Genomic DNA, 26,369 nt, shown 5'->3' with positions numbered 1-26,369 from the left:
AAAGTCTGTAAGAAATTATTTACATTCAGTTAGACATTGTGTCACCTAAAGAGTATTTGAGCGGTTTCGAGCCAAATGGGTCCTTAAGGAATTTAATACTAAAGTATAAACTATAGAGAGCAATCCCCTAAAATGTTAGAGCAATGTCGATTGTCGTTAAGATAACACAGCCAATCAAAGATAACAACTAAGTGGTGATTGGTCATGATGACGTTTTTCTTTACAAGTAAGCAAAAACAAATGCATAACTTTTTGTCATTATGACGTTTTAAAACAGAGTTGAATATTACAAGTTTTGTTTTTTTTAATAGGAATGGTTCATTTATTCAATAACATTTAAATCAGTTGTATTTATGGAGGAGTAAGTGCTGCATTTATTTGAAAATAGTGATATATTTTTTTCGTTTTTAATGTCAGTAACAAATATTGGGAAATGATTCGTACAATGTAAAAGTTGTCAATATGCTAAATGCCATTTCAAACAAATACAAATGTATAAAGATTAACAAATATTCCGCCACTTTAAAATATAGTTTAAAGATTGTCTCTTCGGATCTCCGCTAGTACGGATGTCAGCCCTCTTCTGCCAGAAGCGCCCTTAATCTGCTAGCTGCAGCTTGTAATCTACAACAAAGATATAGAAAGGAAATTATCTACATAAAAACACATTTCTACCATATATCCGCCAGTTATACGTTGTTTGTGCAATTATTACAAGACATTTAACTTATCAATGACAATTGTTGATGAAAATATTGTAACATGATGTTTCATTTTCAGATGAAATGACGCAAAACCTATCACGATCCGTAGATTTGCTCCATGCATTAACCTGTTAACATTTGAACTTTTCAACTTTCAATGTAGTATGTACATGTATATGATGAAAAGCAACCAAAACATATATTTCCATAAACGTCAACAAAGACAAAATCAAGGGTACTGCAATATTTGTACTGTTTTAGACATATCAGGTGCGGTACGCATCATACATAAGGCTATTGGGATTTTAAAGGCGTAATAACGCGAACGAAAGACGTATTACCGCGTGTCCAAGTCGTAACAACGAGAAAAATGTTTAATGGTTATACAATAATAGAATGGGTATGAGGGAAATGGCGGATTCATTGTCCCTCGAAACATAAAAAGTTATTTAACGAGGCGGCGAAACAGCGAAGGAAAGAGTTTTTTTTAGAAGGGGTTCATAAATTTGCTATTTCCCGAATTACCCATTCTATTAACTGTTTTATTATTCCGAAACAATGTTGTTAATTACATCAATGGGGAGATAGTCCCAGGGAGTAGCTCTTTTTGTACAGGAAGTAATCCTCAGATGGGAGAAGGCATTATCAGAGAAATAGACAGTTTGATCATCTCATGTAATAGAGAACAATCAGTAGCTTAACGTGAAAGAAAAGCGTAATAACAAAAACGAAAGTAACACAAAGCAAAGACGTGCGTAACAAAGCGAGAAAAGGTTGATAAAACAGAAAGTTAAAATACGTAAAACCAGCTGTGTCCCATAAGCCTAAATATGACGATTGTGTTCACCCTATACAATGAATAACAGTTTTCTTGTTTGACTTTATTTTTGTAGCATAATTTGATCTCTAAAAGCATAAAAACACTACTGGTAAATGTATTCATTGTCATTCTTTTTCAAAAATGATAAGACGTGATATTATGAGGAAAATTTACATTAAATAACTATGCTTCTATCTTTTGATAATAGGAGTTATGAGATTGACGTTATCTATTCGTTATCTTTACCTTTCATAAGAGATATTTAGATTTTTAAAAAATAGTAACTTAATAACTTGCGTTATTGCACCTTTTTTCCAACGTAATAGCACTTTTGTTTTTACGTTACTCCGTTTACCTGCTCGAGATATAGGGTTCACTGTGGGGATGGCTGGTCGACAGAGGATGCTTACTTCTCTTAGGCACCTCTCTGGTGTGTGCAAGGGACCGTGTTTGTCCAAATCTTAATTTTTTTATATTGGAAGTAATCCTCCACATCTGCTTCGTAGTTAGATATTTTATTGATAGTAGATATTAACGGCAAACTAACAATTCAACTTTATGACAGACGGGATGATTTCAGCTTATCCATCGTCAACTTCTCATATTCATGTAGCAATATTCCACTAGCACCTGCATATGGTGTTTATATCTCTCAACTGATTCGATACGCAAGAGCTTGGTCTGCGTATGACCAGTTTCAAAAGTCTCGTTTAAAGTCAACATTTCTCAAATTCTATGGACGTTATAATGATCAAGTTACGAAAGGGATTTGTAGAGAGTCGATCTTCATAACGGCGCCATTATACACCTTCGTTTTCAGTCCACGCTATTACGCCTTTGAGACACGTTAACACCAATTAGGTTCTGTTAACCCCGTTTGACCTCTATGACGGCATTTTACCTTTAAGCTCCATAAGAAAGTTTGTAATATTACTAATAATGCACCTACTTTATGCAATACAAGTTATATAAGTATGGAAGCGTGTACCAGTATGTTTAAGGGATATGAACTATGAAATTCGCTTTGTAGCTGTACACCCTCTAAATTTTTCTACACTATTTTTTTTTTCATTGTTTCTTAAGAGTTAAGCCATTGCTGTCAATGAAATCTGATGAATTGATAAACCTTCAATTCACCTCTCCGTACTCGACATAATTCAAAACTTCAATAGAATGCGAGTTATTATGGGTACAAGTTGTTCACCTTCATTGTTGTGACGGAATTAAGACTATTTGATTCAATTCCCGAGAGGTTACGAACGGGTTTTTCTTAATTCTCGCGTAATTGTTTTCAATCCGATGATTCTTGACAATGTTTTAACTTCATTAAAGGGACATTGAAGCGCCGTACTTCCATGTATAATGAATGAAAACAGCCCATATTCTTGCTTTGATAGCATAAGCTTATTTTAAAAATTAATTAGTTTCTTTATTCGCTTATTTTGACGTAGATATATATATATATTTCATCAGTATTTAATGGTAGTACACAGACCACAGAGAATTGATGTTATACAGTACCTGGGAATAACTGTGTAGATTTACATGAATTATTCACTAGAAACCCAAAGTACATCGTATACATAATACATCCTTTACGTGATGCAAAGATAAGTATTTTCAAAATCTGTGTAATGAAATTTGAAAAGTCATATTTCATTGTGCTGTATAAAATTCTTTGTAAAAATACTCCGCACTTACCCTCGTTTGCCGTAATTTGGAGTTTTACACACTCGGCATGCTCCGGCGACCAAACATTGATTCAGATTTCTGATACAGTCATACGGGCACTGGCACTCTACAAAGTCAATATTAATAATTTAAAAAATCCGTTCTTTTATTACGGAGAACATGGATTTTTTTTTAAGATAACACACCTATTAAGTATCCTCGTATTGATTTTTTACCTGAGCGCTTCATTGGTTTTAATCACTATCTAATCTTTCTTCATTAGACATAGATGAGTAAAGTTGATTTCTTATTTACAATATTAAACACCAATCACAATGCATCTCATCTCTGATCTGATCTTTGTTTATAAATTCCTATGCTATGACAGTGATAAACAACCGGCTTTGATTATTAAATCCACACCTTAAATTAATTTGTCACTCTCATCAAAGATTTGTTTTAGAATTGACGAACCCCTCCTCTTTATCACTTTATTGCTTACGTCATGATCAGTTAGATGTCTTAATTCGCTGTTTGAAGTTTTCTCCATTAGGCTAAGCCTAGTAAGTTGATGTTTATTCATGTTATCAGTTGACTAATGTAATTATATTGTGCAATACACTCCGAATTTTATTATCCCTTTTCTCTCTTTGGGGGGGGGGGGGTGATAGGGCTGTTTTTGCTTCTTTTTTTCCAGGTCATCTGAGTCAATTGTAAAATCACTTGAAGATTTCTCTCATAAGTCTACAAAGTTTTTGGAAAGATAACGTCATAAGCGATACGTCATCACGTTTTGTGCATGTGGCGTATCGCGGACGATTTTTACATACATGTGTATATGTTCACGTGACTCCTATCAAATGAGCAAAGGTAATGCAAACCACTCTTTGATAGAGGATTACCCAATGAACAAGCAATGAACTCGAACATTGTGAACATATATTTGCTATGCTTCATTTACTCCAAACACTGAAGAGATAAAAAAAAAAAGTCGGTGATTTCACCTGCTGTTTATTTTAGCCGGTCTTACATTGAGTTTTGAGGCGTTTATCGAAATTCTGTAATCACCTAGATCATGGCAATGTTGACCAAGGTCAGACGAGGAGCATGAACAGACATTAGATGCTTGGCCTTGGCATAAAGATTATTGATAACCAGAAAAAAAGCATATCCCCTGAGGAGTTTTCTTTGTTTAACAAATCTTCATATATCCTGAACATCCATGCACTAAATTGTTTACTATACCGAATCAAGCACATTTATCAATTAATTATCAAAACAAAAACAAACCCAAAAAAATCAACTAGTACTCTAACATATGAAATGTGAGGATAAGGAACAGTAATTAATTTCATAACTCTTATAAGGAATACAAAATAGACAGTTGGGCATACAGGATCCCTGAATATACTAGAGGTGGGATCGAGTGCCTAGAAGGAGAAAGCATCCCCTGTCGACCGGTCACACCCATGCATTTATTCAACTCATTGTCAAAATGAAAACTACCACCATCCAATTAAAGAAATCAACAGTCTTGGAATATTTAAACAAAACACTATTATGAATTTTCTAACAACTCAAAGACTGACATTAGCGAAACTAATAATTTGACAAATCAATCACCTCCTAACGATGTCGGGTTAAACCCGAAGATTCGTTTCTCTTGATCATTGATGTTGATTTTAACACGACAGTTTCCGGAGCAATGTGCTCAGACGTTTAACTATCCACACCCCCAGCGATATCCAGAGAAATGTGCTCAGACGTTTAACTATCCACACCCCCAGTGATATCCGGAGAAATGTGATCAGACGTTTAACTATCCACCTCCAACGATATCCAGAGAAATGTGCTCAGACGTTTAACTATCCAGCTCCAACGATATCCAGAGAAATGTGCTCAAACGTTTAACTATCCAGCTCCAACGATAACCAGAGAATTTGCTCAGACGTTTAACTATCCAACTCCAACGATATCCAGAGAAATGTGCTCAGACGTTTAACTATCCAGCTCAAGCGATATCCATCTGATTTAGTTGATTTGGTTTGGTCAACATTGCGAAGAACATTTTGAAATGCGAGCTCATTTGACTCCAAGTGGTCAAGCAGGTCAATATCAAAGAATGAAAGTGTTCTCTGTCATTACTTACAAACTTTCTCTCCCTCTTCTGCACAGGTAAAGAATTATTTAAAACCAGTTTTCTCTGCAATTCATAGATTGTGTTCACATCAAACACCAGAGTGTCTCCACTTCTGTATATCCTCCCCCAACATGGGGTTCGTGTTCTGTCTCCCTCCTCCGTTCTATTCCGTTCAGACTGGTTAAACCGGCTTGAATAAATATTTCATTGATCCCATTAAATTCGGCGTCCTTCACAATATCAATGCTTCTTTTCTCTTTAAGAAAGCGTTTTCACCCTTAACTGCAGTGCACTTTTCTTGAAATATTTTCCGATGTTTTCCAGGCACCAAAGTAGAATAATTTCAACGCCTTATTCAAGTCGTCGATAGCCATGTCTTCAAAGTGTCTACAATCCCGTGGGGATCCGGGTTAGAATAGGTCCTCAGTACCCTTTGCTTGTCGTAGAAGGACACTAAATGGGGCGGTCCTTCGGATGAGATCGCGAGAACCAAGGTCCCGTGTCACAGTAGGTGTGACACGATAAAGATCCCTCCCTGCTCAAAGGCCATAAGCGCCGAACATAGGCCTAAATTTTGCAGCCCTTCACCGGCAGTGGTGATGTCTCCATATCAGTGAAATATTCTCGAGAGGGACGTTAAACAATATTAAATCAATCAATGTTATTTAAATGTTTTACACAGAAGCACTATATACCACGTTTTGTCCTGCCCAGGAGTAAGACCCTTAGCCCCCGGGGATCATGAAATGCACAATTTTGGTAGAGTTTTGAAAAATGGTCAATTTTTGCAGTTTCTACCACCTCCTTAACGGTGCCGGAGGTGCAGTAGTCCTGAAATTTACAATTTGTGTCCCTCTTGTCCCAAAAATGCTTCATACGAGAAAGAATTGGAAGAGTAGTTATCAAGAAGTTATAAATGTTCAATTATTAACGTACGATGGATGATGTGCGATGACGAATGCAGACCAATTGCAAAGAGTCACCCAAACTCAGATGACTTAAGCAAAACGTTCAGAAATAAAATTCATCCTGGCAATACTTCTGAACTGGAGAAATACTTGCAGAAGTGCTTACCAGTTTTAATCACCATAAACACATTAAGGCATCTATGTTTTGAGAATTAGATAAGATGCATTTATTGCATCATCAGCGTTTTAAATTTGTAAAGATAAAAGTTTTATTTCGCCCGTAACCTGTGTATGACAACACAAGAATATGGATCCAATTTCACATTTTAAAAAACTTTGAAGTTTTTAAAGCACAATTTACTTTATCTAATGAAGAGTATTTAGAAAGAAAGATCTTAGACAGTAAAACGTACCCCGGAGAGGAGTATGTAAATTCTAACTTAAAACTACATCTTTTTACATCATTTTCGTACTACAACAGAACGCATTGAATATGAATATACGAGGGCGAGTTAATAAGTAACCAGCCTATCCCATTTCAGATTGACAGAGACTGTCACGATTTCCATGCCTTGTTTCAATACATGTTTTATACCTGGGTACAAAATTGCATGCGTTTCGAGTCATTCTTTAGTAAGATATTGAATGTCAAACATGGCTAGTGATGCAAAGGCATGGGTTTTTTTTCTAAAGTTGAGAACTGTGCTATAATTCGGTACTTGTTAAATACAATGTGTTTAAGGTGATTAAAAAAGGTAAAACAGGCAAGGAAATACACGACGAGTTAGCCGATGTTTGTGGGTCTTCTGCACCATCTTATGCTCAGGTTAAATTCTGGGAAGGTGAATTCAAACGCGATAGAACGTCTTTAGAAGATGAAGCCAGGTCTGGACGCCCACTGGATGCCACCGACAAAGAAATGTGTAAGAAAGTTCTGGATCTGGTATACTCTGAATTCAGGTGGAAGAAATAGCGCAGGCATTAAGCATTTCACATGGTAGCGTTTCGACAGTCGTACATGATCGTTTAGGTATGACAAGCTAAACAGCCCACGGGTCCCCAAATCCCTTAGCGATGAGTAAATGGCAATCAGAGTATCAGTATGCTGCGCTTTGTTGAAGCGTTTTAGGTCAAAAGAGGATTTGCTTTTGCGTCTAGTGACTGTAGAGGAGACTTGGGTTCATTATTATGAGCCAGAAAATAAAACTCAGAGTCGTCAGTGGGTAGGGCCTGGGTCCCTGAGGCCAAAGAAGTTCAAGACGCATTCTGGCAAGGCAACCCCTTGGCACGCAAAATATCGTTTCCCTGATGTTCGAAAAAGAGTAGGCTCACTGGGGGCGTCAGGGAAACTCAAACACTCACAACCAAACATAATTCAATTAGTTAACCGCCGTAAAATGGCTGAAATATTGCTAAAACGGCGTAAAACCCCAATCAATCAATCAATCTTTTGGCAAGGTGATGGTCACAGTATTTTGGGACGCAAAAGGCGTTATTATGTTGGACTTTTTACCCAAGAGAAGTACAAAGAACTGGAGTGTACTATGCAAACTTGCTAGACCATCTGAGAACCGCCATCCGTGAAAAACACCGAGGTAAACTCTCTAAAAGTGTTTTGCTGCAACAGGATAACGCAAGAGTCCACACTTGCAAATTGCAAAGGATGCTGTAGAGCGAAACGGGTATGAATTAATACCACATCCTGCCTATTCGCCTGACCTAGCTCCTAGCGACTTCTTCCTATTCCCAAAACAGTTTTGAAGTTCTGAGCTGATGTCACTTGAGAACTGTTGGTCTAAGTGCATCACATTAGAGGGCAATTGCATCGAAAAAGAAGAGGTGGATTTCAACCGGAAATAAGTTAGGCTGGTGACTTATTGACTCGCCCTCGTAGCTCAAATGTATGTCAATGGGAAAAAATAAACGATGTTGTAAAATGCGATCAATATTTTTGGAATGACAAATAAACAAACACTGCAAATGACACTTTCCTAACAACGATATCGATATAATTCATTTTAACGTCACACTATTAGAAATTGCGCGAGAGTGGTCAAAATAATAACATGATTAGAATGAAATTTTGGGAAATATGTTTTTCAAAACTTTAAAAACCAGATGCAATTATGCATTTTTAGGCGCAGACACTTGACCACTGGAACTAGATATATTTTTTTCACAAAGATATTCATTTTCTCCCTTTTATGATCTAACAATTTTCTGTTTGGTTGCGTATTTATACAGTGTGAGTCAACATATACACTGACAAAATCGAAAGACAAGAAACCCAACCCGCCATTTTCTGAAACCGCCTCTAATTTTTGAATTTTATAAACTTTTCACCATACTGATCACACAGTAATTTGAATTATCCTTCTTTTCGGGGAATAGCGATTGGTCAATCGTTTTCATTATCTACTCCCACCAAATTTAAGAGATTACAACTGTGAATTATAGCTAATCATTAAGTTTTCATTCAAGTGAATGGATTGCCTCACCCTGAGACATTATGGACATTATGGTAGTTAACTGCAATTCAATTCCTAAAATATTCTCCGGTACCCTTGAAGCTGTTCTCAAGCACATATCAATCAGCAATTGACAATTTGAATTTGAATACAATTTAAAAACACAAAACAGTCCCCTTGGCGGAGGAGAATAGAATATACGTCCTATGTCTTTCAGTAGAAGGTGTGGTTATCATTAAAGTATTGACGGAGCATGATTGGAGCATTTATTCACTACTCAGTTCCTCCCTGCAATGATTTGAACTTATATTAATGTACAAATGTATCTTTCAAAATTCATAGTTTTTATTTTAGATTTCACTGCCATGCAGAAAAATTGAATGATTGTATGAAAATGCATACGTGTGTGTAATACTGCGACACTATAATATAATTGACAAGACATCGACCCGCTACAGGACTTGTAGTGGAAATTTATTGACGTGTTTATGAATGAACGCGTAAAAAAACAAAATTAATGCTTTATTGCTATACCTGCATTAAGTCTTCAGTTTATTTGATCTTTAATTAGTTTTCTTCTTATTTTATCGTAGTCCAATTATGGATTGCCGCAAGGATTGCCGACAATTAAACTGGGATGACGAGGGGAAAACGCAGCTTTGCTTCCATTCATGTTTGTTTTTAAACGAAGTACCCAAGCCCCCCCCCCCCCCCCCCCCCCCCCCCGCTTGCACCGAACCTTTTTTTCATTGGAAGTAAATAGCGATGAAGATATTACATGACGTCGTATCCTCGGATACATAGCTAAACAGAGCAGTTCGAGTATACTGTAAATATCATTGTGACTGAGTCGTTTTTCCAAGATCATGTTGTGAGCTACCTTAAATTTACTCTACCTGATGAGGATAAACTATTATCAATTTACAAAATGTATCCGTGTGTCTCTCGAGATGATAACAGTTAACAATTTCCCTACGTAAATCAGTGTGACTCTTCTCTGAAGTTCAAGGTTTAGACAAATGTGAATCTATGCTACGTGAGAATTTTTCTATTCTTAGACGGTTCTTCATACATTGATTTTGACTACGGATTACTCCGTTTACTAGATCAAGATATAGGACTCACAAAGAGGGTGACCGGTCAACAGGTGATGCTTACTCCTCCTAGGCACCTCTGGAGTGTTCAGGGGTCCGTCGTTGCCCTACCCTCATACCTGTATTCTTTGTATGATTATGAAATTGCTATCTTCACCTTTTCTATATCAATTTGTAAAGCTACATCTTTATGGTTCTTGAGATTTTACCACAACACCAGAAAAGCTAGTTCACTAGCGAGGCAGTATAAGTTCCTTCTACACTGTCCGCTACCTTTGTTATTGAGATCTTAAAAGAATTTTCCTAAAATTTTCAACCGCAGTTACAGAATCGGAGACCATAATGCTGATGAAGTTAAATCCGTACCTACACGAGGACACATAACAATCTGACACATCATGCTATAAATCTCTGTGTAAAATCAAAAACTCAGGCTGGCTAAAATTTAATCACCAATCGAAGGAGGTGGACATTTCCAAAAACCCAAAAGTGTCAGTCCGACATACCTAGACGTAAATCGTGTCAAAACTTTTATCGCTGAATGTTTATTACATTGAAATTAAACAAGCGACCTTTGACATTTTAATAGAAATCTTATTGTGTTAAAACATGGGGTTCTAAAATGTCCAGAGTAAAGATGCTATGCCATTTGTGCAATATATTTCAGTCATGAAACAGAAAAATCATGGAAGCGGGGGGGGGGGGGGGTCTCCTTTATTGACAACATTGATTTTCCATTATTTTTACATGCACAGTTGGCTGTTTTCACATGTATGAAGGAAACCCATGCATTGTGAATTTTTATTAACGTTAAAATATTGATTGGCGTGATTGTTGTAAAATTATACAGCAATATCTTCGCGGCCTTCTGCATTGTTGATAATGTCGCTTCTAAAAAAAAAAAACTACCCGGAAGTCTTGAACTAAATTACGCAAGCGCACTACCTTCCGCATCAAAGAAAGATAACTCATGTTTTAGGATTTGCCTATAACAGGAAATTGTGTACCGGTTACAACAGAGAAAGCTAGTACCACTTATAACAGGGATATGTTTGTACCGCTTATAAAGGAGAAAAGTTTGTGCCGCTTTTTACAAATCAATGTTAGTACCTCTTGTAACAGAGAACGATTTGCACAGCTCATAACAGAGAAAGGTTTGTACCGTTTATAACAGAGATATGTTTGTGCCGCTTATAACAGAGATAGGTTTGTACCGCTTATAACAGAGAAAGGTTTGTGCCGCTTATAACAGAGAAAGGTTTGTACCGCTTATAACAGAGAAAGATTTGTACAGTTTATAACAGAAAACGGTTTTTACCGCTTACAACAGAGAAAGATTTGTACCGCTTACAACAGAGAAAGATTTGTACCGCTCATAACAGAAAAAGATTTGTACCGCTTATAACAGAGAAAGGTTTGTACCGCTTATAACAGAGATATGTTTGTGCCGCTTATAACAGAGAAAGGTTTGTACCGCTTATAACAGAGAAAGGTTTGTGCCGCTTATAACAGAGAAAGGTTTGTACCGCTTATAACAGAGAAAGATTTGTACCGCTTACAACAGAGAAAGGTTTGTACCGCTTATAACAGGAAAAGGGTTATACCACTTAAAACAGAGAAAGATTTGTACCGCTTATAACAGAGAAAAGTTTGGGCGGCTTATGACAGAGAAAGATTTGTACTGTTTATAACAGAGAAAGATTTGTACCGCTTATAACAGAGAAAGATTTGTACCGCTTATAACAGAGAAAGGTTTGGGGCGGCTTATAACAGAGAAAGATTTGTACTGCTTATAACAGAGAAAGATTTGTACCGCTTATAACAGAGAAAGGTTTGTACCGCTTATAACAGAGAAAGATTTGTACAGTTTATAACAGAGAACGGTTTTTACCACTTACAACAGAGAAAGATTTGTACCGCTTACAACAGAGAAAGGTTTGTACCACTTATAACAGAGAAAGATTTGTACCGCTCATAACAGAAAAAGATTTGTACCGCTTATAACAGAGAAAGGTTTGTACCGCTTATAACAGAGATATGTTTGTGCCGCTTATAACAGAGAAAGGTTTGTACCGCTTATAACAGAGAAAGGTTTGTGCCGCTTATAACAGAGAAAGGTTTGTTCCGCTTATAACAGAGAAAGATTTGTACCGCTTACAACAGAGAAAGGTTTGTACCGCTTATAACAGAGCAAGGTTTGCACCACTTATAACAGGAAAAGGGTTATACCACTTATAACAGAGAAAGATTTGTACCGCTTATAACAGAGAAAAGTTTGGGCGGCTTATGACAGAGAAAGATTTGTACCGCTTATAACAGAGAAAGGTTTGTACCGCTTATAACAGAGAAAGATTTGTACAGTTTATAACAGAGAACGGTTTTTACCGCTTACAACAGAGAAAGATTTGTACCGCTTACAACAGAGAAAGATTTGTACCACTTATAACAGAGAAAGATTTGTACCGCTCATAACAGAAAAAGATTTGTACCGCTTATAACAGAGAAAGGTTTGTACGGCTTATAAGAGAAAGATTTGTACCGCTTATAACAGATAAAGGTTTGTACCGCTTATAACAGAGAAAGGTTTATACCGCTTATAACAGAGAAAGGTTTGTACCACTTATAACAGAGAAAGGTTTGTACGGCTTATAAGAGAAAGATTTGTACCGCTTATAACAGAGAAAGGTTTGTGCCACTTATAACAGAGAAAGGTTTGTGCCACTTATAACAGAGAAAGGTTTGTACGGCTTATAAGAGAAAGATTTGCACCGCTTATAACAGAGAAAGGTTTGTAAAGCTTATAACAGAGAAAGGTTTGTGCCACTTATAACAGAGAAAGGTTTGTGCCACTTATAACAGAGAAAGGTTTGTACCGCTTATAACAGAGAAAAGTTTGTACCGCTTATAGCAGAGAAAGATTTGTACCGCTCATAACAGAGAAAGGTTTGTACCGCTTATAACAGAGAAAGGTTTGTACCGCTTATAACAGAGAAAGGTTTGTACGGCTTATAACGGAGAAAGATTTGTACCGCTTGTAACAGAGAAAGGTTTGTACCGCTTTTAGTGAAGAAAAGTTTGCACTGCTTAATACACAGAAAAGTTTGCACTGCTTAATACACAGAAAGGTTTGTAACTCCTATAATAGATTATTCAATTTCAGGGAATAAAAACATAACTAAATAAAAGGCAGTTTTTATTGTCAACTGCAGCACTCTTGAGCACTCGATTATTTCAAGTATACATAGACGGTATTTACAAAGCAAAAGGACAAATGTATCCCATACTGGTAAAGGTAATCTGATAACAGTTTGAATTTGAATTATTTGACACACATATTTTGAAGCTGAGGTGAGTTTTCCAACTTTCAGTTATTATCAAATGACGTTCTGGTGCATCTGTCCACTATATTGCAAACGCTATCTGTTGTTCATGTAAAACAAAAATTAATCTCCGAAATGGGGCACCCTGTTTAATCTCCAAAATTATGCGCCACGAAAAATGTGCCTTGTGAAGCGTTGCAGTTCATACCTGGATTTTTTCCTCAAATTATGTTTATTTCTATATTCACATTCTACTTTCATTTTTGTCGAAATTCCCAGTCGTTGAAATAGAAGTGCTATAATTATCAGGATTAAAATATGCGCATAAGATTGATACGCACATAACTGCAAGACGTTCATGAGGAAATGACTATCATTGTAATCTGTAGAGATCTCAAAGGCATTGACATTAGAAAAGTAAATATTTAATCATTGCACACGGAATAGCGGTTTCTATTTAGGATTTGTTTAATTCATTTAACCAAAAACACTCCTAACTTATATACTATCTTGTGAAAAATATACACTAAATGTATTTTAAAGGCCTTGGACATTAAATGAACATAAACAATATTTTCATGACATGTTCGTTAGTCATGATATCCTATCTTCATGACTTGTTCCTTGGTTGTGATATCATATCTTCAATATTTTTTCCGGAAGTTATGATACCATATACTCATGACTTGTTCCGGAAGTTATGGTATCCTATCTTTAGACGTCGTAAAAGAGAGATATCTAAATTCTTGAATACGAAGTTAGTGATTTAAACACTCGGACATAAAGAGACACATATTTTCCTCAATGCGATAATCATTTTGTGAGATGTCGACGATTTATTCTTAAACACTTTCCAGCATGATTTAAGGGATGCACAACCTTTATAATCATAATAATTATATCTATTCATGGTTTAAAGATTTAATGAAAATAAATCTAACTTGGATATTATACTTGAGGAAATTTTCTTCCGGTAACTCACCTTGAAATCAATAAGAATCAAGGGTTTTATTAGAAAAGGTTCCATTCAAATTCAGATAAGAAAACTGAACCAATTTCTTCGAACTTACAAACAAACAGGTAAGTGAATGCATACTTGTTTTACATAAAAGATTCATTTATGGAGGTCGTGAAATGTATTGGGAAGTTACTGTACAGTGTGTGAATTAAAAATAACACACGTTTTTAAAACCGTATATTTTGAGGGAAAAGAAATTATATTCAATGATTAAATCTGATTTATTCTTCATCACCGTGTTCTTCATCACATCGTTATATTGTGAATAAGTTAATGTACATTGATAGCCAGCATGATATCAAATCTGAGGTCAAAGATAATAATTACGAATATGAAAGAATCAAAGACAGAAAAACTGACTTACCTCTCATCACCGTTAAAACATGATGTGGTACATTAGCCATAGAGATAATAAAACATGAAGGTAAGAGACAAAGCAGTGTGAAAAAGCACTTTGTATACATGGTTTAATTAATAATGTGTGTTACTTATGGTTTTATATTTTCCTTAATGTCTACCCTCTTCCTCATTTATATGTTTTCGTGAAAGAAAGGAAGGCGTTGCTATGTTATCGAATGGAATCCATGAATCGGGTGGGTTTGACATCAAAGGATCCAGACCGAGGTATCCCGAGGGGAATCGGAATGAAATGGCGTCAATGCTATCAATACTGAACAATACTTCATTCAAATTTCAAAGTGAATGGACAAATACTACGTAATATATGCATAAGTCTTAAATATTTATGCGTAATTGTTTTCTCCTCCGTAATCTATGAATTTATTCTTTCTGAATAAAGGATAACATGCTTGCTTATAATAATAACAGAACATAAATCAATAGATATCATGAATTATCTTTAAGATTCTGGTTGACACATACTATTCAGTCTGATGCAAGTGTTGATATTAAAGGGGGGAAAAGGCGTGTTCAGTATGTGTAATATTTGTAATGAAAAACTAAGGTGGAAACACCAATCACAAATACAAGTGAAATCATTTCAATTTTATTCAGTAATTTTAAAAGTTCACATAATGGAGAGTTTAACCTACCCAAGCTGAAGTTTTCTATTTATTAAACAGGGTCATGCAAATGAATCAAGTTGTATTCCCAAAGCTTGGCTAAAACGATTACTTCCGGAATCAAATCGTCTTAAGACACAGGAAATCTGCTGGCATCGAGGAAACACTTCCATAGTAATTATAAATAGTAATAACAATTGTCAGTTAGCATTGGTGACGGTGTTTGAAATGTGTCCGCCTTTAATATCACAATGAAGTGTTCTTTATGATGAGTGACAATATTTTACAGCTAAAGAAACCATGAACATACGCGCGTTACCCGTTCACGTGTGGATCTATTCACAAAATGTCTCCCCAGCATGTTCACTGTTACGTCATCAAATTTGGGAGAAGACATATGAAAGTTCACCGTCAGGTTTACCGGATAACCAAAATAGGCTTTTTTGATGAATTATTTCCTCACAGTGGTTCCAATCATAAGTCGTAACAGCAATAGGTTAACGAGTCTCTGATTAGAGTTATAAAGCACAATATGGACATTATCCTTGGGGTTTAATGTTGCCACAAAGTGACTGAAGTTAAGATAGATAGGTAGATAGATAGATAGATAAAGAGAGATAGAGAGATAGAGAGATGAAGAGAGAGAGAGATAAATAGATGGATGGATGATAATGTTTTTCTTGGAAAGAGTTATGACATTGCTTAGATATTTTTTTTCAAATCTTATCAAAATACGGATCAGTCGATTTTATTCTATTTCCGAGAAGGGTAAATGACACTATCTGAATTCAGATAAATACTGTTTAAAACATATATAAAATGATACAATTTGTCTGACAGATATTCTATCTATGCATTGTGAAAGAAGCCTCAAAATACATTTTATAAAATTGTTTAAAGCGGTTACTGAACATCTTCTAACATCAACTACAGAAATACAATAGTAAAACCCCTTACAACCATGACAAAACCATATTTATTCTTTCTGTTAACAGCAAATTACTTATTACATTCATTTCCAAACCCTGATTTTAGAAACGTCAGTGAAACCAGATATTGTTGTATTGTTATACAGGGAGTGGAGGATGGATCACAAAAGATGACGTGTGGATGCATAATGAGGGAATTCGAATATTTCAGAGAGGTTATAAAGAACTTATATCAAGGCATAAAAACGTAGTTATGCTTGCAATAAATGACTTCATTATAAATGCTCCTCTGAAGAACTACGCTCCCCATATATTTTTTGTTATCAGAAAGAGTACTAAAAATAGAAAAGGTTTATTTTGTAGTCTGGAAGCTAAAGAAATGTGATTTTAAAATGGCTAATAGCAAAGTGGTTCAACTATAGAATGAAGATCTAAGTAAAGATAAAAATCATTTTAACATGTCTTCTGTGGAAAGGACTACGTTCAAAGATCCACCGACTTCCTGTTGCATGTTTACTTTAACATGATGATTTAAAAGTTAATCAATGTCACCTACACGCTTCCTAAATCAATCCGATTTCATTGTTTCGGGATATTCTAGCCACACAAAATCTATCAAGTGTAAGAAAACATTTGTAGATAGCTGAAGGACAATACAACAATTTATTTTAAATTTTGATAATATTGAATATGTGAATGTTTTCCTTCCTACGTGTAAATTGGCGGCATTTAGCGCTCGCATTTTGACAGGGAGCACGGGTTCGATTCTCGACCACGTGCCGCGTAAACCATTTTTAAGTTGGGTACCAGCATTAAAAATGAAAGTCATGGTTCTTTCATATATGAATTCTAAAGGTCTCCATTCGCACTTCTCGGACCTTTCCGATGCGCAGAAAAACATCCTGCAATATATTACGTCAACCTCCATTTTTATATCAAATCAAAATACGACTATAGAAAATATTTATTGCCTTTCTTATAATACGAGGGCTGTTCGATATGTAATGTGTATTGTACGATATCTCAAAAGCATTCAACTCAAATAGTGAAATGAATATTACATCCTTTCAAAGTATGTTACGTGGTTTGAAATACATAATTTCAATCTCTGAATCCATTTCTGGAATGCGTCACGGTAAGTTGATTTAGGTAGACCTCTGAGGCACTGACTGATGGCTGAGCCAAGGTCTTGTCGGGAATTGTAACGACGACCAGATAAGAACTTTTTAAGTTTTGAAAAAAGGAAAAAGTCGCGTAAAGAACCCTCATTGTTACGGTCTGAACAACATGTTTAGACAATTCATCGATTGTAGATGACATTTTTACTTACTTAAGCGAAGAACATTCGATTTGGACGTACAACAATAAACAAAGACACAAAACGTATTTATAGATACATACACCAAACACGGATGCTTCCAACTGATACAATAAATGTGAAGATAATGAACAGAGATCAATCTCATAACTCCTATAAAGGTGAAGATAACGAACAGAGATCAATCTCATAACTCCTATAAAGGTGAAGATAATGAACAGAGATCAATCTCATAACTCCTATAAAGGTGAAGATAATGAACAGAGATCAATCTCATAACTCCTATAAAGATGAAGATAACGAACAGAGATCAATCTCATAACTCCTATAAAGGTGAAGATAATGAACAGAGATCAATCTCATAACTCCTATAAAGGTGAAGATAACGAACAGTGATCAATCTCATAACTCCTATAAAGGTGAAGATAATGAACAGAGATCAATCTCATAACTCCTATAAAGGTGAAGATAACGAACAGTGATCAATCTCATAACTCCTATCAAAGTGAAGATAATGAACAGAGATCAATCTCATAACTCCTATAAAGGTGAAGATAACGAACAGAGATCAATCTCATAACTCCTATAAAGGTGAAGATAACGAACAGAGATCAATCTCATAACTCCTATAAAGGTGAAGATAACGAACAGAGATCAATCTCATAACTCTTATAAAGGTGAAGATAATGAACAGAGATCAATCTCATAACTCCTATAAAGGTGAAGATAATGAACAGAGATCAATCTCATAACTCCTATAAAGGTGAAGATAATGAACAGAGATCAATCTCATAACTCCTATAAAGGTGAAGATAATGAACAGAGATCAATCTCATAACTCCTATAAAGGTGAAGATAACGAACAGAGATCAATCTCATAACTCCTATAAAGGTGAAGATAACGAACAGAGATCAATCTCATAACTCCTATAAAGGTAAAGATAACGAACAATGATCAATCTCATAACTCCTATAAAGGTGAAGATAACGAACAGAGATCAATCTCATAACTCCTATAAAGGTGAAGATAATGAACAGAGATCAATCTCATAACTCCTATAAAGGTGAAGATAATGAACAGAGATCAATCTCATAACTCCTATAAAGGTGAAGATAATGAACAGAGATCAATTTCATAACTCCTATTATAAGCATTACGAAATAGATAGTTGGGCAAACATGGACCCCTGGACACACCAGAGGTGGGATCAGGTGCCTAGGAGGAGTCGTGAGCCCTATGTCTTGATCAGGTAGTCAAAATCAGTGTGCCAAGAACGGTCTAACAATCGGTATGAAACACGTCAGACAGCATTTGACCCAATAATAGATTGTATTGACGAACTAGATGGTTATAACATCATCTGTACAATGACGATGGAATCCGTCTGTGAATTTGGATGCAAATGCCTTAGAAATGTCAAGGAAACCTTTCAAACAGCATGTTGAATTTATATTTTCTGGTCTCTCAAATTCTAAGACGAAAGAGGGAAAATGTTCTTACTTATTGATCTAGGTTGGCGAGAAAGGTAGGAACATTTATTCAATTTGGACCGATTTCTCTAATGGTGGCAAGAAATAGCTTGATCAGTATTGTCAAAGTTATGCAGACTACCTTAAACCTCGTAACAATGAAATCTATAGTCACTACAAATATCAGATATGCTGTCAGTCTGATTCTAATCCCTTTGACCAATTCGTAACTGAATTGTCAAAGACTGTCATTCCCCAACAGAGAAAATTAAAACAAAAAACACCCACATATTTATTAGAACCACAAAAAGCCGCGAAAACCGTATTAGTCAAGGCTTAGAGCTAACACTAGATAAATCTACAAAAATCGAACATTTTGTATGAGATGTCTGCTTCACAAGCGAACTCAAAGTTAAAAGATTACTAGTCCGTGGTAAACCGAAAGTTGAATTTTCTGGCTTGCGTAACCAAAATTATTGGCACAGGAAAGTTCTAGTGACAAAAAGTCGGAAAACAAGAGACATCCAATTCGACACAATGGCATGCGCAGTTGTCATAAATATTGAACAATACATGCATTAAAATCAGAATATCCAGCTTTTGGTAAAAAGTACCAGAAGTGTGGAAAGTAAAACCATTCAAAAGATGTGCGGTAACTAACAAGGTCACCTTGAGAGAGGATACCGTTGATTAATAAAATGGCGATAATGATGATAATTGTGTAAAGCAACTGTTTATAGGATCCACTGAAACCATACACAAGGCTGATGATAGCCAATGGTCAAAGGTGATAATCATGGGAATGCTTACTTCTCCTGGGCAGCTGATCCCACCTCAGGTATCTCCAGAGGATCATGTTTGCCGACTCTTCATTTTGCATTCCTTATAGGAGTTATGAGATTGATCATTGTTCGTTATCTTTACCTTTTTATCTGACACTAAAGTTAGGTTTCATGCCAATTGTTAGGCCGTTCTTGGCATACTGATTATAACTATGGATAACTCCGTTTACCTTATCAAAACATAGGGCTCACTGCGGGTGTGACCTGTCGACAGGGGATGCTTACTCCTCCTACGTGCATGATCCCACCTCTGGTATGGCCAGGGGTTCGTGTTTACCCAAATCTTTAAAACAAATTCTTTATAGAAGTTAAGATATTGATCACTATTCGTTAATTTCACCTTTCATACTGTAGGTTTATGATATAAATGTCTGTTGAATGATAACAAAAGGACTGAGTCATACTCAATTTCGTGTGTATGCACATCTATTACTGCTTTTTCATTTTTGGGATATTGAAATGGCCATAACTTTGTAATTAAATACGAATCTTTTTTTACAATATGAATTCCAAATTAAAAGATGCTAAATAAAATATGCGTTCCCAATGAATGCGCGTGCTATGTAATTTTTAGCTTCTTTCATCGGTTATTGATATATGACATTAAGCAATTTCAAAGAAATGTTTTGAAAGTTGTGCAGCACATATATTTGTGGACTCTCCATTAAGCAGCAATGTCAAAATCACTTATAATTACACACAGGTGTGTATACACGTATGCATCCAGCTTCGATTGTCTAATGTTTATATATCATCCATAGTGAGCCTCGTACATGTATATTGATCAGGTAAACGGAGTAATCTGTAGTCAAAATTAGTGTGTATAGAACGGACTAACAATTGATATGAAACACGTCAGACATCATTTGATCCAGTCACAGGTTGTATTGGCAATTTAGATCGTTATAACAACCAATATTTACATTTGCCAATGCACTTCCTTATATGACAGTACTAATGAAATCGATGTTTAATTTCGTATGACAAGAATTTGGTCACGTGATCAGTTTGTTCTTGCGTATGAATACAATCACCGCTTCAAAAGTCAGTTTCTGTATTTTCACCTGGGTTCTTGCTTATGCAATGCAGTGGGGGATTTAGACCCCCCCCCCCCCCCCCACACTCTCGCCTCAAATTTAAATAATAGAAATAGTGCGAGTTAAATTCCAGATTGGCACCCAAAATGGCTGAGTATTTTGGCTAATACTTTACTTTCACCCCCACCCCACCCCCTTCGTAAAACCTGGATCAGCCGCTGCAATGATATCATAACAGAAACAAACGCAGCAGGATATTTATACAGATTTTATTTTGTAAACAAACAAGAATTTCATCAATTTATAAAAGAGAGACATTAAACATATCATTCTGTTGTTTCATTTTATACAGTTTTAAATACCGTCTTCAACTTCTGCATGGTGATTTTATAAAGTTCTATGATATTGGAAGCGAAGACATGTAGACAGAGTTATAAGCCTATTTACTTTATGGTGATAAGTTAACTTGTTGTTTGCTGGCAACTTCCATCACGGCTATGACTCGGCATGATCATAAGCGAGGCTGGTTTCGAGGCTCGAAAAATTTAGATGTTCATGTCAGGGTACCGGTGCGAGTCTTCATTAAAATCCTACAACAGAAATTTCTCAAGTGAACAAAAACTCCGTCAGTTCGTTTTTATTTACTTTTACACACACTAAAGGTAAATAAAAGACGCAACCTACCTGCACTTTGTCTAAATCTGTCCTACTGTCTTGAATCGTCTCCTGCATGGCTACGTTTACCGCAAGTCCTAACGATGAACATACCGTAGTTTCTTTCCAAAAACCTGACTAAGAGCTTAACGTTAACTTGACCCATCATATCCACCATCAATTCTCTCAGATCCTTTGAATTTCTGTCGAAATCTGTGATCAACAAGCGTTTTCAACTTAGTAAGCTAGACCGACACCAGTTTCTCCATCGCTGATCGCGACCAAATCACATCACGGATGTAGTTTACTCCGCTCTTCTTGTCGCCATTTCAGTTAACTTTACGCTCTAAATTACCTTTATTTTACACATGTTTCGTCTTTTTTAACATTTTCAATTAAATATCTCTATCTAAATATTCTCTTTTATATTGTTCCTAATTTTTTATTCGATAAAACGCTAACGAACTATATTTTGTGTTCAACGATCGTTATTTTGGTCATCTGCTACATAATCATGGAAGCTCGGTAAGAACACAAATCAAAATAGAAAATATAAATATAAGAAATAAAATATCATTTTTGAATGTTATTGGGATATGACATGAAGTTGGTACGTGATCAAATTCATGTCATATCCCAACAACATTCAAAAATGATATCTTATTTCTTAATAAAATTTTCGAAATGCTGACTTTAGATGAGACTTTTGATACTCCTGTAGTATCACCTTGTTTGTCAGTAGGCTGCCTCGATTTAAATACTGATCATAGTCAAAACAAGCTCTTGCGTATCGAATCTGCTACTTTAATAAATGAAGTTGACTATGAAAATGCTGAATTAATTCAATTTCTCATTAAGTTGAGTTGTTAGTTTGCCATTAGCATCTATGTTAAATAAAATATATATGTACAAGGCAAATGTGGAGGACTCTGTGGTGTCTTTTATTTGATTTGAACATTCATTTATGAAAATACAAAGGAATTGGTCATAAGTTCTAACAACCTAAATAAAAGCCTTTTTCTTTTATTTGGTGTTCACTGGGGTCAGGTGCCAAGGAGGAGTAAGCCTCCCCTATCTACATACATTTCTTGTTTTTCTATATTTTGCCCAGTCTTCAAAAAATAAGTTTTCTTTAGGAGTTGAGTGAGTAGCACAAACACGGTCCCCAGGACATACCAGAGGTGGAAATATGTGCCAAGGAGGAGGAAATATACCCTATCTACCAGATAAAAGCGACCTGAGCCCTAAAGTTTGTTAAGGTGAACGGAGTAATCTGTAATCAAAATCGGTACGAAAACAAAGGCCTAACAAATTGGTGTGATACACGTGACGTGATATATTGACATCTAGGAATTTATTTATCATTTATCTCGTTGGTCGCATTTCTATACCAAACACTTTGGAAAGTTTCACCTGAAAATCGTCTAACATTGTCTACGCAATTGACGCTAGTGGGCTGATTCCTTTTGGGAAAACGTAATACTAAAGGGCAACAAAATAAAAGAATATCGAGAAACAGGTTTCAAATCAATAAAGGGGGTAATCAAAGTATCTATTAACATTGTAATTCTTCAGATTATTTCATATAATTTGATCTTGTCCATGAGAGTCAGAATACTTTAAAAATATAGTATAATACTAACAACCCAACTTGAAGTACCCGTTTTCGTAGACATCGAGAATATCACTGGATCAAGATGCAGGACACTGTATTTCCATATGTGAACAACGAAAACTAAGGTACGAATCTGACTAGTTCACATGGCTGTAACGAGAACTATTGTAGAGAGTCTGACTGGTTCATTTGGGTGTAACGAAAACTAACGTGCAGAATCTGACTTGCTCACATGGGTGTAACGAAAACTAACGTGCAGAATCTGACTAGCTCACAAGGGTGTAACGAAAACTAATGAATGAAATCTGACTAGTCCATATGGGTGTAACGAAAACTATTGTAGAGAATCGGACTAGTTCACATGGAGATATATACAAGGTCTTTATTCAATGTTACCTTACGTCAATATATAGATAAGTTCACACCATATCAGCATGAAACTTTATTCTGTTCCATTGAAAGTTTTAACACCAAAATACAGACTGATGGACCATGTAAATTTCTGTATTTAGAGATGAAAACATTATATACGTTACATGAGGTATATGTTTTGGTTCCAGATGACAAAGGTTGCAATAACATGGCCACATTGCCGTTGTTTGTAATGCTCATTATTACAACTGTATTTTAAACTTGGTTTGGCTTTCGTATTACTACTTTTTTACTGAAGGCTCTGTTTTAGAAAATAAAAATCTTCAAAATTTCCTCAGTTTTAAACACAATTGATAGTCCAATCGATGTGACGAATATATATGACTTAACGCACATATACTGGATTACAAAACGTACAGAGATAAATGTTGGATCCAGTATATTTTCCACGTGTATCAATCTCAAATCTTTGCTCCTCATGAAAATATTTACTGGTGTGAAGGAGAGTGTGAAACGTATTGTGCCACTATATATGGGGATGCTTACTCTGATCCCACCCCTGGTGTGTCCAGGGGTCCGTGTTTGCCCAACTATATATTTTGTATTGCTTGTATGAGTTATGAGATTGATCACTGTTCGTTATCTTCACCTTGCATATGCGAGAAGTGGTGTACATCAAATATGAATTTTCTACAAAACTCCAAACAACTTTAGTAAATTTGAAATTATAAAACCTTTCCCAAATCAACAACAGCAAAATGTATGACCTTTTAAACATTTTACACGACCTTTCCTCACACAGGGGATGATTACTCATCTTAGGCACCTGATCCCACCTCTGTTGTGTCCATGGGTCCGTGTTTACCCAACTATCTATTTTGTATTGCTTATAGGAGTTATGATATTGATCACTGTTCGTTATCTTCACCTTTCACCAAAATAAAACTGGAACACGGAAATATTCATATCTTTCGATCAAACGATTACTTTGTTAAATATCACTCTGATTCTATGCACTAGTACTCTGCAGTTGATATGAAAAAAGATGCTGGAATTCCCCATAGAAAATATCATTGAAAATATCTACGAAGCCTTTGGTGATGAAGTCTTCCAACAGTTTGTTTGAATTTCTGAGTTCACGAATTGTACTCCTTTATTAGCTGGTATTTGTTTGTTAGAAGCAGGATTTATTCAATGACTTCTAAATGTGAAGAAAAGAAATTTCTTACTGTGACCTTTAACTCAACATTTAGTTATAGAAATATCTTACTGTGACCTTTAACTCAACATTTAGTTATAGAAATCTCTTACTGTGACCTTTAACTCAACATTTAGTTATAGAAATCTCTTACTGTGACCTTCAACTCAACATTTAGTTATATCGACGACGTTTTATTTATTAACAGTAATCATTTTCATCCATTAGTCGAATTAGTATATCCCAGTGACATCGAAATAAAAGACGCCTCCTAGGCACCTGATCCCACCTCTGGTGTGTCCAGGGGTCCGTGTTTGCCCAACTTTCTATTTTGTATTGCTTGTAGGAGTTATGAGATTGATTACTGTTCGTTATCTTCACCTTGCATAGTCTTCACTTCTGCTTCATACTTGGATGTTCTGAACATCTCTGTGTAGTGTTTATACCTCTCAAATGATTCGATACGGAAGAGCTTATTCTGCATATGATCTGTTTTTAAATCGAGGTAAGCTACTGAAAAGTAATTTGATGTAACAGGGGTATCAGCAGATATGGTTAGAATCAGCATTTTGCAAGTTCTATGTTTGTGAAAATGATCTAATTTGCTAATCACTGGATTGAATGGTGTCTCACCCGGTTCATACCAATTTCAGTTCTTTAAATTCTGATTTTGATTGTGGATTGCTCTATTTATTTGATCAAGATATAGGGCTCGCAGCGGGTATGCTCGCTCAACAGGGGATACTTACTCCCCATAAACACTTGACCGCACCTCTGGTATGTCCAGGGGTCCTGTTTACTCTACTCTCAAACTTGTATTCTTTGTAGATTTATAAGATTGATCTCGGTTTGATATTTTATGCACGTTTTCATCATTGTATTAGGGAATGAAACTCAATCGTTATTATCAAGACCAGATTGTGTGTTGTGTTGAATTCGAACATTAAGACCCATATCTAATGCAAGGATGACACTTATTTCTGAATTAAAGGTCAAAGATACATATATTTCATGTCCATTCTATATATCGTTGGACCTCTACCAATAAGACTTAAAATAAAATACTGGCATGTTTTTACGATTAAATAAATCTGTTTAAAAAGGAATTTTCATTCTAACTTACAATGTTAAGTTTCTGTTAGAAACACGTGCCTACTGCCCTCGTATTGCATTCCTTTTTCAAAAGACAGCAGCTTGTTTAACAAAATAAACCTACAAATAAACATTCCTATCTACAGAACGAGAACATGCAATTACATAGCATAATAACAGTTTTATATCTATTAAAAGATGAGTTTTGAAATATAAAGCATTTATTCTTTAAAACCACTCACCTTAAAATCGTACATCTTACGTTTAAATATGGGACGAGGAGTCAATCATACTTTTGGTTACCACTGCAATCACATTGACTCCGCAAACCTTTTATACAAGACAGAAATTCACATTAACCAAATAAGTCCATTCTATTGAAGTTAAAATCCTTGTTTACTGGTCACTGAACCCAGTGCAGATTCTATTTGTTTTAACCTCTGTGTCAACTTTCGCAGTTAAAGGCTTATATTTCAAGGTATTGAACTTAATGAATATTGGTGAATATTGACCGACTCTTTTTAACTTAACAATTGCTAACATTTCACTAATACATATTCAATCACAATTACTTTATTCCACAGCTAAACTACAATTCAGTTGTTTAATGTTGATAATTATTCATTTTCTCGTCAAGTTGGAAACTGAAGTTGATGCGAATATGTGTACTTTCACAG

At 35.6% G+C, this 26,369-nt stretch overlaps 1 long non-coding RNA gene across 1 annotated transcript; it reads right to left on the bottom strand.

Moving 5' to 3' along the window:
* Positions 1-195: 195 nt before the first annotated feature.
* LOC130047455 (uncharacterized) lies at positions 196-25,910 on the bottom strand. The gene is made up of 3 exons (XR_008796342.1): positions 25,724-25,910; positions 3,226-3,322; positions 196-624 (listed from the first exon to the last, which is right to left on the bottom strand). It is a non-coding gene; the product is annotated as an uncharacterized LOC130047455 (long non-coding RNA).
* Positions 25,911-26,369: the final 459 nt, after the last annotated feature.

The sequence above is a fragment of the Ostrea edulis genome, chromosome 6 (genome assembly GCF_947568905.1).
Source record: "Ostrea edulis chromosome 6, xbOstEdul1.1, whole genome shotgun sequence".
NCBI classification, from domain to species: Eukaryota; Metazoa; Mollusca; class Bivalvia; order Ostreida; family Ostreidae; genus Ostrea; species Ostrea edulis.
The sequence above is the reverse complement of the archived record's forward strand: the minus strand, read 5'-3'. Positions and strand labels throughout refer to the sequence as shown.